The sequence below is a fragment of the Corvus hawaiiensis genome, chromosome 6 (assembly GCF_020740725.1).
Source record: "Corvus hawaiiensis isolate bCorHaw1 chromosome 6, bCorHaw1.pri.cur, whole genome shotgun sequence".
Lineage (NCBI taxonomy): Eukaryota > Metazoa > Chordata > Aves > Passeriformes > Corvidae > Corvus > Corvus hawaiiensis.
Genome location: NC_063218.1, coordinates 64,540,510 through 64,551,335, shown reverse-complemented (window position 1 = coordinate 64,551,335; position 10,826 = coordinate 64,540,510).

The window sequence follows — 10,826 nt, the reverse complement described above, 5'->3', positions numbered from 1 at the left end:
ATTCCACAGTGAGATTAACTTCCCTTTTCTACTCTCTTTCAGGACAAGAAAAACCACTGAACTCGCCCCATCTTTGGGACCAAGAGCTTTGGTGTTGGAGCAGCCAAAGCCAGCTAGGGCCCCCCTGGTGCTGCCCGTGGTGTGGGTCAGGGACAGGCTCCTCTTCTCCTCTGTGCTGGGATGAACTGCCTAGGGAATGCCATTTCCAGCAGCCTGGTGTGCTGGAAAAGGGGAGAAGGGAAGAGGGAATGTGGTGCCAGAGCTGCGTGCCATCGGGTTGTGCTTCCCTCTGAGGACAGAGAGTGTCTGGGCCGAGGTGAGGTTGCTGGGAGTGCTTGGATGAGCTGTGCAGGAGACAGGGAGCTCGGGATTGCAGCTGCTGCTGGAACCATTGCCTTAGGTCTGCTTAGTCAGTGTCTGTGTGAAGTGGGATTTGTGCTGGAGAGGTGCTGTCGGGAACAAAGGATGGAGTAAATCCTCTCCGGGAATGCACAGGGAGGGACTGAGTTGAGGATATTGAAGGTCGAGAAGGAAGATTTGTCTCTTCTTGTGCTTTTCTGTTGTTTTTAGCTCCTGCTCAGCATCTGAACGTGGTTGGAATACTGGAAACATAAAAGGTTTTGGATTCAGTGCTTATCTGTGCAAACTCAGGGTTTTTATCTTTTCTTCTTTTTTTTTTTTTTTTTTTTTTTGAAAGGTCTCCATTTGTCTGGGCACTGTTCCTGGTAGTTTTATGTAGAAAAGGTCACATGAACAGCAGGGAGCAGTGAGCACTTGGAAGGGGGTGCAGGTAGTTCCTCCAGGGTGGGGCAGTGAATGTGGCCTAGGAACAGCTCTGTGGTCAAGTGAGCAGCAGAGGAACTGAAGGATGCTCTTCCCCAGCAGAGCTGCTGCTTTGTGCTCTGGGGCAGCGCTGCCGCTGCTGGGCTTCCTCGGGGAAAACAGCTCCTTTAGGATGGGCTTTGCTGCAAAGCTTTCCCTGAGCTGGGTGTCTGCAAGAGGCAGAGTCGGGATACCAGTGTCAGGAGTTTTCCATGGTTTCCGGCCTCTTGGACACAGCACGTTCCGGGCAATTTGCCAGCGTGAGGCAGAGCAAAATGGGTGCAAGTGGACCCTGCAAATGCAGTTCAGGCAGACGTTGATCTTTTAACTTTTCCATGGCAGGTGCGAATTCTGGGGCATTTGGGAGTCTGCCTTGACTTGCAGGGACTGAAGGGTTTAGGTGTGGAATTGTTTGGCCAGCTTGCTCCAAGGCATGGTGTACTTCTGGAAGTGCCCCACAGCTCCCAGGCCCGAGGGGCTGCTGGCTGGGTGCTGGTTCTGCTCTGCCCTGGGAACTGGGAGCCCCTGGGAGGGCTGGGGGTGACACCTGCACATGGGCTGGGGAAGCCTGAACTGGGATGGTTTCCCCCCCTGACGTTGGGTACCGAGGCACTAGGAAAGCCCAGGGCTCCAGGATGTTTGAATGTATCTAAAGGTACACCTGGACCTTTGCCCTGTGCAACTCTTGAGTTTCTGCCGACTCTCCTGAACTGAGGCTACTGAGGGCGGTGGAAGATAATTTGTCTCGTTCTGTGCTTCTCTGTTGTTATTTTTAGCTCCTGCTTGAATTTGAACATAACCTTTTCCTCTCAAGGTCACCGGCGAGCCTGGGACAGGACCTGAGCCAGAGCTTGTTGGGCCCTGGCAGCGAGAGGCTAGCAGCAAATGGTGCTGGAGAGTTTTTGGGAGCGCTGTGGGTGAGTCTTGTTTGGTGCTGCCCTTTGTTCCTGGGGGGCACTGGCGGAGCGCGCTGGGGCCGCGCCACATCGGTGCCCAGCTGGGCGCAGGCGCTTGCCCCTTGCAGCCCTGGAGGGTGAGAGCTGCACCTACCCTGCTGCTGGCACAGGAGGCAGAGCTGGGCCAGGGCAGCTCCTCCGCTGCGTGGGTGCAGAACTCGCGGGTTCCTCTCTCTCCCCGGGGCGCTCCGGCTGCTGCAGCTCTTTGGCCCAGGCCCCTGAGAGGCGCTGGGCTATTGCTGGCCCATGGCTCCCAGAGGTGCCCGTGTGTGGAGGGCCAGGGCGCTGTGCTGGGTCCGGGCAAGGTTTTGGCTGTGACATGGCCGGTGCCCGTGAGATGGGGGTGAACTCTCAGCACAGGAGTTCATTGGGTTAGTTGTTTGCCTGAGGAAAATGTCCACTGAATTAGTTGGAGCCCTCAGATTTCGATGAACCTTTTTTCTAGAGTTAATGACTCCATAGAAGTAAACCAAGTAATTGAATCAGTGTGGCACAAATTTCAGGAGCAGTTTGGGATATGCAGCTGCACCTGATTATGTTGGGCAGGCTGGTGGGAAGGGCTTTCTCCCAGGCCTGGGCATCCTCAAGACACCTCAAGGATGGTTTTTAAACGTTTGTTGTCTTTTGTTTCCCAGCCCAGGGCCAAGCTGGAGAAAAGGTAGAGAGAGTGGCAAGTGGGAGTCCCATGTTTAGATCTGCCTTTGGATTCCAGTTCCTCCCGGGGGGTCTGTGCTGCTCAAAGTACAAAGGAAGGAGATGTTGGAGTACCTGTTTGTTCCCCTGTGGAGCTTGGAAGAGATGCTGAGGGTGAAATTCCAGGGAAGCTGCGCTTGCAGAGCGACTGGAGTGCGAAGCAGTGGCAGCTGTTTGCCGTGGGCCGGTTTCCCCCCTTCGCTTGGGTTCCCTGCTGCTCCTGGGAATCCCTCAGCACCTTTGCTTTTGCAAGTGCTTTGCTGAAGGGTTTCTGAATGTGGCAGTGAGCTTCTCTGTTCCTGTTTCTATGGAGGATCTGTTTCAGGAAATGTCTCCTTATCTGGATGGATTCACAAGTTCCTGTTAAAGGTTAATTGCAGTGAAGAAAAGGAAAAGAAGCCAATAGCCTGGACTGGGATGCCCCAGGCCCCTGCCGAGCACAGGGGTTGTTGCTGGGTGTTTATTCTCCAGTCCTGTGTGCTCAGGCCTTGTTCTGAACGGCTCAGCCATAAATGCCACTGCAGGAAGAACAGGAAATCCCACTGTTCCTGTGGAGCGTTTGTCTGCACTGACTTTGTGCTGCAGCCTGAACCGTGTCCTAAATGTTAGGTTTGAATTAATGCAGATGGTCCAGGATTGTGTGTTCAGAGTTGCTGGTTTAGGCATGGCCAGGTCTGGATTTGCATTTGTGGGCACTGAGTGTTCCTTGTGTCAGCTTTAGGTCTGGATTGGTGGGAATTGTCGGAGAAAAGAGAAGGGAACTGAAATGCACAGCTCTGTTCTTGGAGAAATGATCAGGATGGGAGAAAAGAGGGTGTGGAACTGCTGGGAGCTCCTGGAGCGAGGGAAAGGATGCAAGAGGTGGAAACAAAAGCTGTGGAACAAAGCCAGAAAAGGGGGCAGAGCAGGGCAGTCACCACGGAGGGGGAAAGAGGGAAAGAATCCCTGCTCCAGGAATGCAGCAGAGGCCAGCAGAGGATCATTTGGCATCCACTGCTCTCAGTGGGATTCTAATAAGGAAGGTCCAAGGGAATGATTCGTTTGTTCTTAGGTTTGGAATGAAAGGTGCTCTTGCAGAGGGGAAGATTCACCTGTTAAAATTCTGTGGGATAAAGGAAAAGAGGGAGGCAGCAGCTGGGGAATGAACGGGTGGATTTTTGGTGGATACAGGCAAAGGCATGAGAAGGGGCTCTGAGGTAAAATACACTTCATGGGTAGCACCAGGAAAAGCTCCAGCTGCCCATTTTCCCAAGCTCTGACATTCCAGAGGAGTAAACAGTGGTCAGCACATCAATTTCTCTATTCCTTGGATGCCCAGTGCTTTGTTGGGAAGAGGTGACACTTGGAAAGGAACAAATCTGGGGATGTAATTCCTGATAGTGAGACCCTGGAGAAGAAAGAAGGCTCCAGCTTCACAGATCTGTGTCATAACCCATCCTGTCGGCCGCTCCTGTTTGATCCCGGTGCATTTGTCCTCTTGGATTCAACCTGAGCAGCACTGATTGCTGGCAATGAAGCAGCCTTTGGTACTTCTTTTCCACGAAACCTCTCCATCCTGCCCTTCAATCCTGTTGTGGCCAGAGGAATACCCAAAACTCCGGTTCCTCCCCCCCCCCCCCCCCCCCCCCCTTCACTTTGCCTCCTCTTTTCTCGCAGGCTTTGGGCTATCCAGGCTTGCATGTGGATTAGGCAGAGCACCCTGTAAGCTCAGCTCCAGGTGGGATTGCAGCGGTGTTGGAAGCACCAGGGATTCTCCCAAGGTTTGGTGTGAGGAGCTGCATCTTGGGAGGGGCTGGGATTTTGTGCACTTCTGGGGTTTTTTTTTTCTCCTGTTTGCCTTTTGGGCCGCCTTAGAGAAAAAGCTGGAAACTGAAGAAATGGAAGGGGGTTCCCAAATTCCTTTCCAGCCCTTCAGAGGAGGCACAAATCCACGTGCAGCTGAGGAAAGAGATGAGAATGGGAATGAGGGGGGTCATGGTGGGTGCCCTCCCCCAGAGGGACCCAAAACTGCCAGAAAATCCACTGGGAGGGGAGAGTGTAGAATACTAAAACCTAGTTTTCCCTTTCAGGTATATTGATGCCTAATTCTAATTTATGTATAGATTAATTTTCAAATACAGCCTCTCTATCTACCCTAACATATACAGCAATATAAGAAGCTGGGAATAGAGATCAGCAGGTTTTGAGAATAACGAGCCGGCGTTTTTCTGTAGGAAGGAAAGAAGCAAGTGCCTGGCCCCAGGAGCCGAGACGCTCGGGCTGCAGGAGCTGCAGAGCGCCCAGAGGCGGCTTTTGCCTCTGCTCTGTCCCTGCCCCCGGGCTGAGCTGGGCGGCGCTGCTGCCGCCCGGTGCCGGCTGAGCCGAGAGGGCGGCGGCCTCGGTGGCTGCCGAGCGTGGCAAGGGCAAGGAGCGGGAGCGAGCGGGGCTGGGTCTGTCAGCGGAGGGGAGGGGCGAAGGGCGGTTCGGAGCGCCGAGGGACAGGGCCGTGCGTGAGCGGGGCCACAGCTATGGAGAGGAGTGGGCGCCGTGCGGGGCGGCGACCGCGAGGAATGACAGCGCGGGGGGCGGGGCCGGTTTTGCCGGGCAGCAGAGGCGCGGTCCCTGCACGACACGGGGCGGGGAGCACTGGGCGCGCACGGTCAGAATAGAGATGCCCATGTGCCGCTCTCGAGAGGGCGGCTCGGAAAGGAAGGCGCAGTTGGGCGCTTTCGGGATGGCATAAGTGACGCTTTTTTAGCAGCTGCCAGGACCTTGCAGAGGGCGGGTGACACTTCCGCCACACTCAAGATGGCGGACGCGCTAGGACCCTTTGAGAGGCGTCCCTGCCGATGCCTGCCGCCGGTCGCGGAGCAGTCGCCCGCCTCCGGCGCCGCTGACCCCACCAGCCGTGTCCTCGCACCGGGAAGCACCGCGGAAAATCGCGCGGAAAGCGCAAGGCCGGCGTCGGAGTCAGGGCCGGATTCAGGCAGCCGAATAGACAGACGCCGTTGTGAGGCGGGGGGGCCTTTCGTGTACCACACTAAAGATGGCGGCCCAACCGGAAGTGGCTTCTGCCCGCACCCAAGATGGGGACGGCGGGCGGAAGTCACATGTTTGCCACACCAAAGATGGCGCTCCTTGCGCTGCTTTTTTGACCTTCCCAAGATGGCGGATCAAGGGCCTTCCGGTCCGTCTATTCGGCTGCCTGAACGCGACGCCGACGCAGACCCAGCGCTTTCAGCACAATTTTCTGTGGCGTTTCCCGCTATGCGGACACCGACTGTGGGGTCAGCGGCGCCTGGGGCAGGCGGGAGAATTCAGGCAGCCGAATAGACGGAGCGGGGTCCTTCCGGCCGCCATCTTGAGAAGGTCGAATAGCCACTGACCCGATCGCCACATTGGTGCGGTCCCGGTGACTTCCGCCCTTCCTCGCCGGGAGCGGCAATGGCGGGGAGCCCGGGGAGCAGCGCGGCCGGGCCGGGGGCACCGGGGCGGCTGCTCCGGGCTCGGAGGTGAGTCGGGAACGGGGACAGCCCCGAGCGAACGGTGGGGGCCGCGGGGGATCGGTATTCCGGCCCAGGGATGGCTGCCCCGGCCCAGGGATGGGTGTTTGGCACAGGGATGGGTGTCTGGCACAGGGATGGGTCTTTGGCACAGGGGTTGCTGTCCTGGCCCAGGGATGGGTGTCCCGGCACAGGGATCGCTGTCCCGGCACAGCGGGAGCTGCGGGCACGGGGCACCGGAGCTGCCTCGGCCGTGCGGGGCCCAAGGCGTCGCTCCGGGGCGGATTCTGTAGGGGACAAAATGAACATTTTGGGGTAAAATCTGGGTTAATCTGCAGTGGGGTTTGTGCCCGCTGTGTTCACGGCCCCGCCGGCTCAGGGCGGGTTCAAGGCGCAGCTGCCCCGAGCCAGCGGGACCGGCCGGGGCTGCTCGCTCCCGGTGCTGCCGCCTTGTGGGGAGAGCCCGGCACTGCAGCCCGCACAGGCGCTGGACACGGGATCGGCGTGGAACAGCAGCGCAGGGAGTGCTGAGGCAGCGCAGGGAATGCTGAGGCAGCTCAGGGAAGGCTGAGGCAGCGCAGGGAAGGCTGAGGCAGCGCAGGGAATGCTGCGGTCCCAGGGAATGCTGCGGTCCCAGGGAAGGCTGAGGCGTCCCCTGCCCGGGGCACTCGGCAGCAAATCCCTGATGTTGAGCAGCAAAAGGAAAGTTCTGGGTTAATGGGAGGAGGTTTCTGGAGTGGAGCTGGGACAGGTGCTGATCCACGCATGGAATCACGGGCTGGTTTGGCTTGGAAGGGACCACCAAGATCATTTACACTCTGTTTGTTGTCTGATTCCACAGCAAAGAACATCCAGAACTGCCGCCTCACCCTCATGGACAGCAGGAATGTCTTCCATAGCTCTTGTTTCGGAATGGGAATGGCTCTTGGGAGCTCTGGCAGGACCAGGTAAGAACAGAAATGGGATCATTCTGGCTCCTGCTGGAGGTGGTTTTCTCTTTCAGGATGTTCTGATTGATCCTTTCACAGCAGTGTTCCTGGGCACATTTCAAAACAGTTGAAAACTGGTGGGGAAAAAATGTGAACCTGATCCATTTCTAGTAATTCCAAGCTTCTCCCACAGCACCGTTCCAGGGGAAAGCTGATGAAAGGATAAAGATGCAGAGGAACAAGTGCTGTAAACCCCCCAGGCTCTCTGAGAGAGCAAACCTTCCAGTAATGCCAGTACATCGCTCTGAGAGACTCTGGGATCACAAGGTTTTCCAGGAAAGCAAAACAAGGACAGAGATGTGGGAATAGGCTTCCAGTTAAGAATGGTTTGGTGGGTGTAGGAATGATTCTTGTATGTTTGATGCTTCCCTTTTTATTCCTGAATAATTTTAAAATGATTCCTTGAATAAGTCATCTAAATTTGGGAATTTAAATTTGAGAGGGAACAGTGCAACATCAATACAGGCAGAGATCATGGAATGATGGAATGGTTTGGGTTGAAAGCCCCATCTCTGAGCCTGTTCTGGGCAGGCTCCTGCCCATCGGCCACTCCTTGCAGGTGGACATGGAAGTGCTGGAGGCGTTCAGGGAACGCTGATTGTTTTTCCCTGCCTCTGGCAGTCAGGTCATTAAAAAGACTAATTGACCTCTTCCAGTGGGGAGACATTTAAACAAGAGGTGCCAAAAAGAATTGGAGCTTCTGCACGCTGAAATCTGCAAGTCTCCAAGTTAAAATCCCCCCTGGATGGTCACCGGTGCGACTCCCACGGACTGGTCACCTTGGCCAGGAGTGTCCAATCCTGCTGTCAATGCACTGGGCCAGGATGTCATTTTCATTTCGTGTAAAGACCCTCTGGGTGCCCCCCAGTCACTGGAAGGACCGGACTGGGCTCCCAGGGCAGTAATTCCAGGTGCTCTCTTCATGGCAATAGCACAGGAGCCTTCCCCTTGCCCAGAGGAGCGGCCAGTGCCTCCCTCAGTCCACAAATCCCCAGGACAGAACACAGAGAAAGGAACAGGAATATGGAAATGCCCCACAGTGGGAGTTTGTGTTGCTCTGGATTAAATTTTGGATTTATAATGTTAAAGGGGGGCGTGTGGAGGGATTTTTCTCTGTCTCCTGTTCATTATTGTTACCACTGCTCTTGTTGCTCTCACTGTCACTATGTGTTGTCATTACTCTCAAATGATTGCATTTGTCTTGGTTTCCATTATTAAACTGTTCTGAGCTGGAATTTTGTCTCTGGTCTCTTCCCCATCCCACGGGGGGTGAGGGAGCGGCTGCTGGTGCCCAGCTGGGGTCCAGCCATGGCCCCGGGCACTTCTGGGGGCTCCGAACGTGAGGGACAGGAGCGGTTTTGGGCTCACAAAAAGAGACCCAGTGCTGCGTTTCGGGGGCTCAAAAGCAGGCGCAGAGCTTAAAAGCAGAGACTGAATCCTGCATTGTGGAGTCCTGAGAGCAGGCTGGTATGGCCAGAGCTGGGACTCAGAAACAGTGACTAAATCCTGTTCTCAGGGCTTGAGGAAGAGAGCGAGTCCTGTGTGTTCGGGCTCACAAAGAGAAACGGAAGTGCTGCGTTTTGCTGGCCCTGAATTAAAGGCCAAGTGCCGTGTTTTGATGCTCCAAGCGGGCTCTTGGGGCCAGGGCGAGTCTGTGTCTCTGGGCTCCGAGTCCTGCCTCAGGCACAGCCCGAAGCCGGGCTCGCCGGCCCCACGCAGCGCTCGGGAGCAGCGACTCAGCGCCGCGTCCGGGGCTGGCGGCAGAGCCCGGGGCCGCGTCGTGGGGCCCAAGGCGGGCTCCGGGAGGGGCTCAGGGCTGGGAGCGGAGCCCGGCCCGGCGCGTCGGGCCCGGCTCGGGATCCCGGGGCTGCCCGGGCGCCGGCAGAGCCCCGGCTCCCCGCGGAGAGCCGGCCGGAGCAGGAGCGGCAGCGCCAGGCTCGGCCCCAGCGCCCGTCCCGGAGCGGCTCCTCCCGGTGCCGATCCCAGCCCCGATCCCGCCGGGGGAGAGGCGGCCCCGCCCGGGACCCGCAGCGGCCGCCGGCAGGAGCCGGAGCCCCGGTCCCGGTGCGGCCCCGGTGCGGCCCCGGTGCGCGGGGCGGGTCCGGCCCGGGAGAGAGGGGCGGGGCCCCGAGCGATGGAGCCGCCCCCGTGCCGGGCAGGGCGGGCCCCGGGGCCGGGCGGGGCCGGGGCTCTGGGGCGGTCCCGGGCGGGGCCGAGCGGGGCCGGGGGCGGCTTCAGGGGCGGGGCCGGGCCCGGCTCAGGTGCGCGGGGCGGGGTCCGCACAGGTGCGCGGGGTCCCAGGGCGGCTGCGCGGGGCGGGGCCGAGGTGATTTAAGCCCCCGAAATCGCCCCCGCCGCCATTTGCTCCCTCAGAGCTCGGGGAGGCTGCGGCCGGGCCGGGCTCCCCCGGCGTGGCCCGGGTGAGGCCCCCGCTCCCCCTCTTTCCTCCCCCTCTTTCTTCCCCCTCTTTCTCCTGCCCTTCTCCTCCTCCTTCTTCCCCCGCTTATCACCTCTTTCCTACCCCCTCAGTCTCTTTCTCTCTCCCCACACCCTCCCTCTCTCTCTCTCCCAGCCCCCCTCCTGCTCTCTCCCCAGCGCCCCCCACTCTCTCTCCCTGCTCCCCTGCGCATCCCCGACCCCCCGACCCCTCCTTTCTTCCCTCTCCGTACCCCGCTCCCCAACCCGACTCCCCTCTCTTCCCCCTCTACCTCTCCTCTGTCCATCATCCTTTCACCCCTCGTTCTCGTTCTCCCCAACCCACCCCGACGCTTCTCCCTATCCCCCCTCATCCCTCCCTGACTCTCCCCTTTCCCTCTTTCCCCCGCAGCCGCGGGGCTCGGGGCGCCGGAGAATAAAGCCCAGAGGGCCGGAGCCCGGCGCCCCTGCCCTCGCTGGAGCCCCACACGGGCCGGGCCCGCTCGGCGGGTCCCCCGTGCAGTACAAAAACAGCGCCGGGGCTCCGGCTTTCCACACATCACACTGGGGATCCCCTCCTCAGGAGGGGGTCCCGGGGGGGGTGGTGGGTTTCGGGGAGGGAGGTGGGTTGGGGTAGGGTGGGCCCCCTCCTCAGGAGGGGTTCCCGGGGGGGTGGGTGGGGTGGGCCCCCTCCGGAGGAGGGGGTCCCGGGAGGGGGTCAGGGTGGGCCCCCTCCGGAGGAGGGGGTCCGGGGGAGGGGGTGGGGCGGAGGGGGGACTTCCCCCCCCTCCAGTCCCCGCCCCCTCTCCCGGACCCCCTCCTCCGGATGGGGCTCCCCCCGGCCCCCTCCCTGGGACTCCCTCCTCTGGACCGGGGCCCCGGAGGGAGGGGGGGGCGGGTGGGGTGGGGGGGAAGCAGAGGGGGTCACGTCACTCTGCGCCATGAACAGACAAAGAGACCACAGGCCAAACCAACAGCCCCTCCCGTCTGGCCCCCCCCCCACCCCACCCGCCCCCCTCCCTCCCCCCGGGGCCCCGGTCCGGAGGAGGGGGTCCCGGGGAGGGGGCCGGGGCGAGCCCCATCCGGAGGAGGGGGTCCGGGAGAGGGGGCGGGGACTGGAGGGGGGGAAAAGTCCCCCCTCCGCCCCACCCCCTCCCCCGGACCCCCTCCTCCGGAGGGGGCCCACCCTGACCCCCTCCCGGGACCCCCTCCTCCGGAGGGGGCCCACCCCACCCACCCCCCCGGGACCCCCTCCTGAGGAGGGGACCCAGCCCAACCCACCTCCCTCCCCGGGACCTCCTCCTCAGGAGGGGTCCCACCCTACCCCAACACACCCTCCCTTCCCGAACCCACCCCCCTCCCCGGGACCCCCTCCTGAGGAGGGGATCCCCAGTGTGATGTGTGGAAAGCCGGAGCCCCGGCGCTGTTTTTGTACTGCACGGGGGACCCGCCGAGCGGGCCCGGCCCGT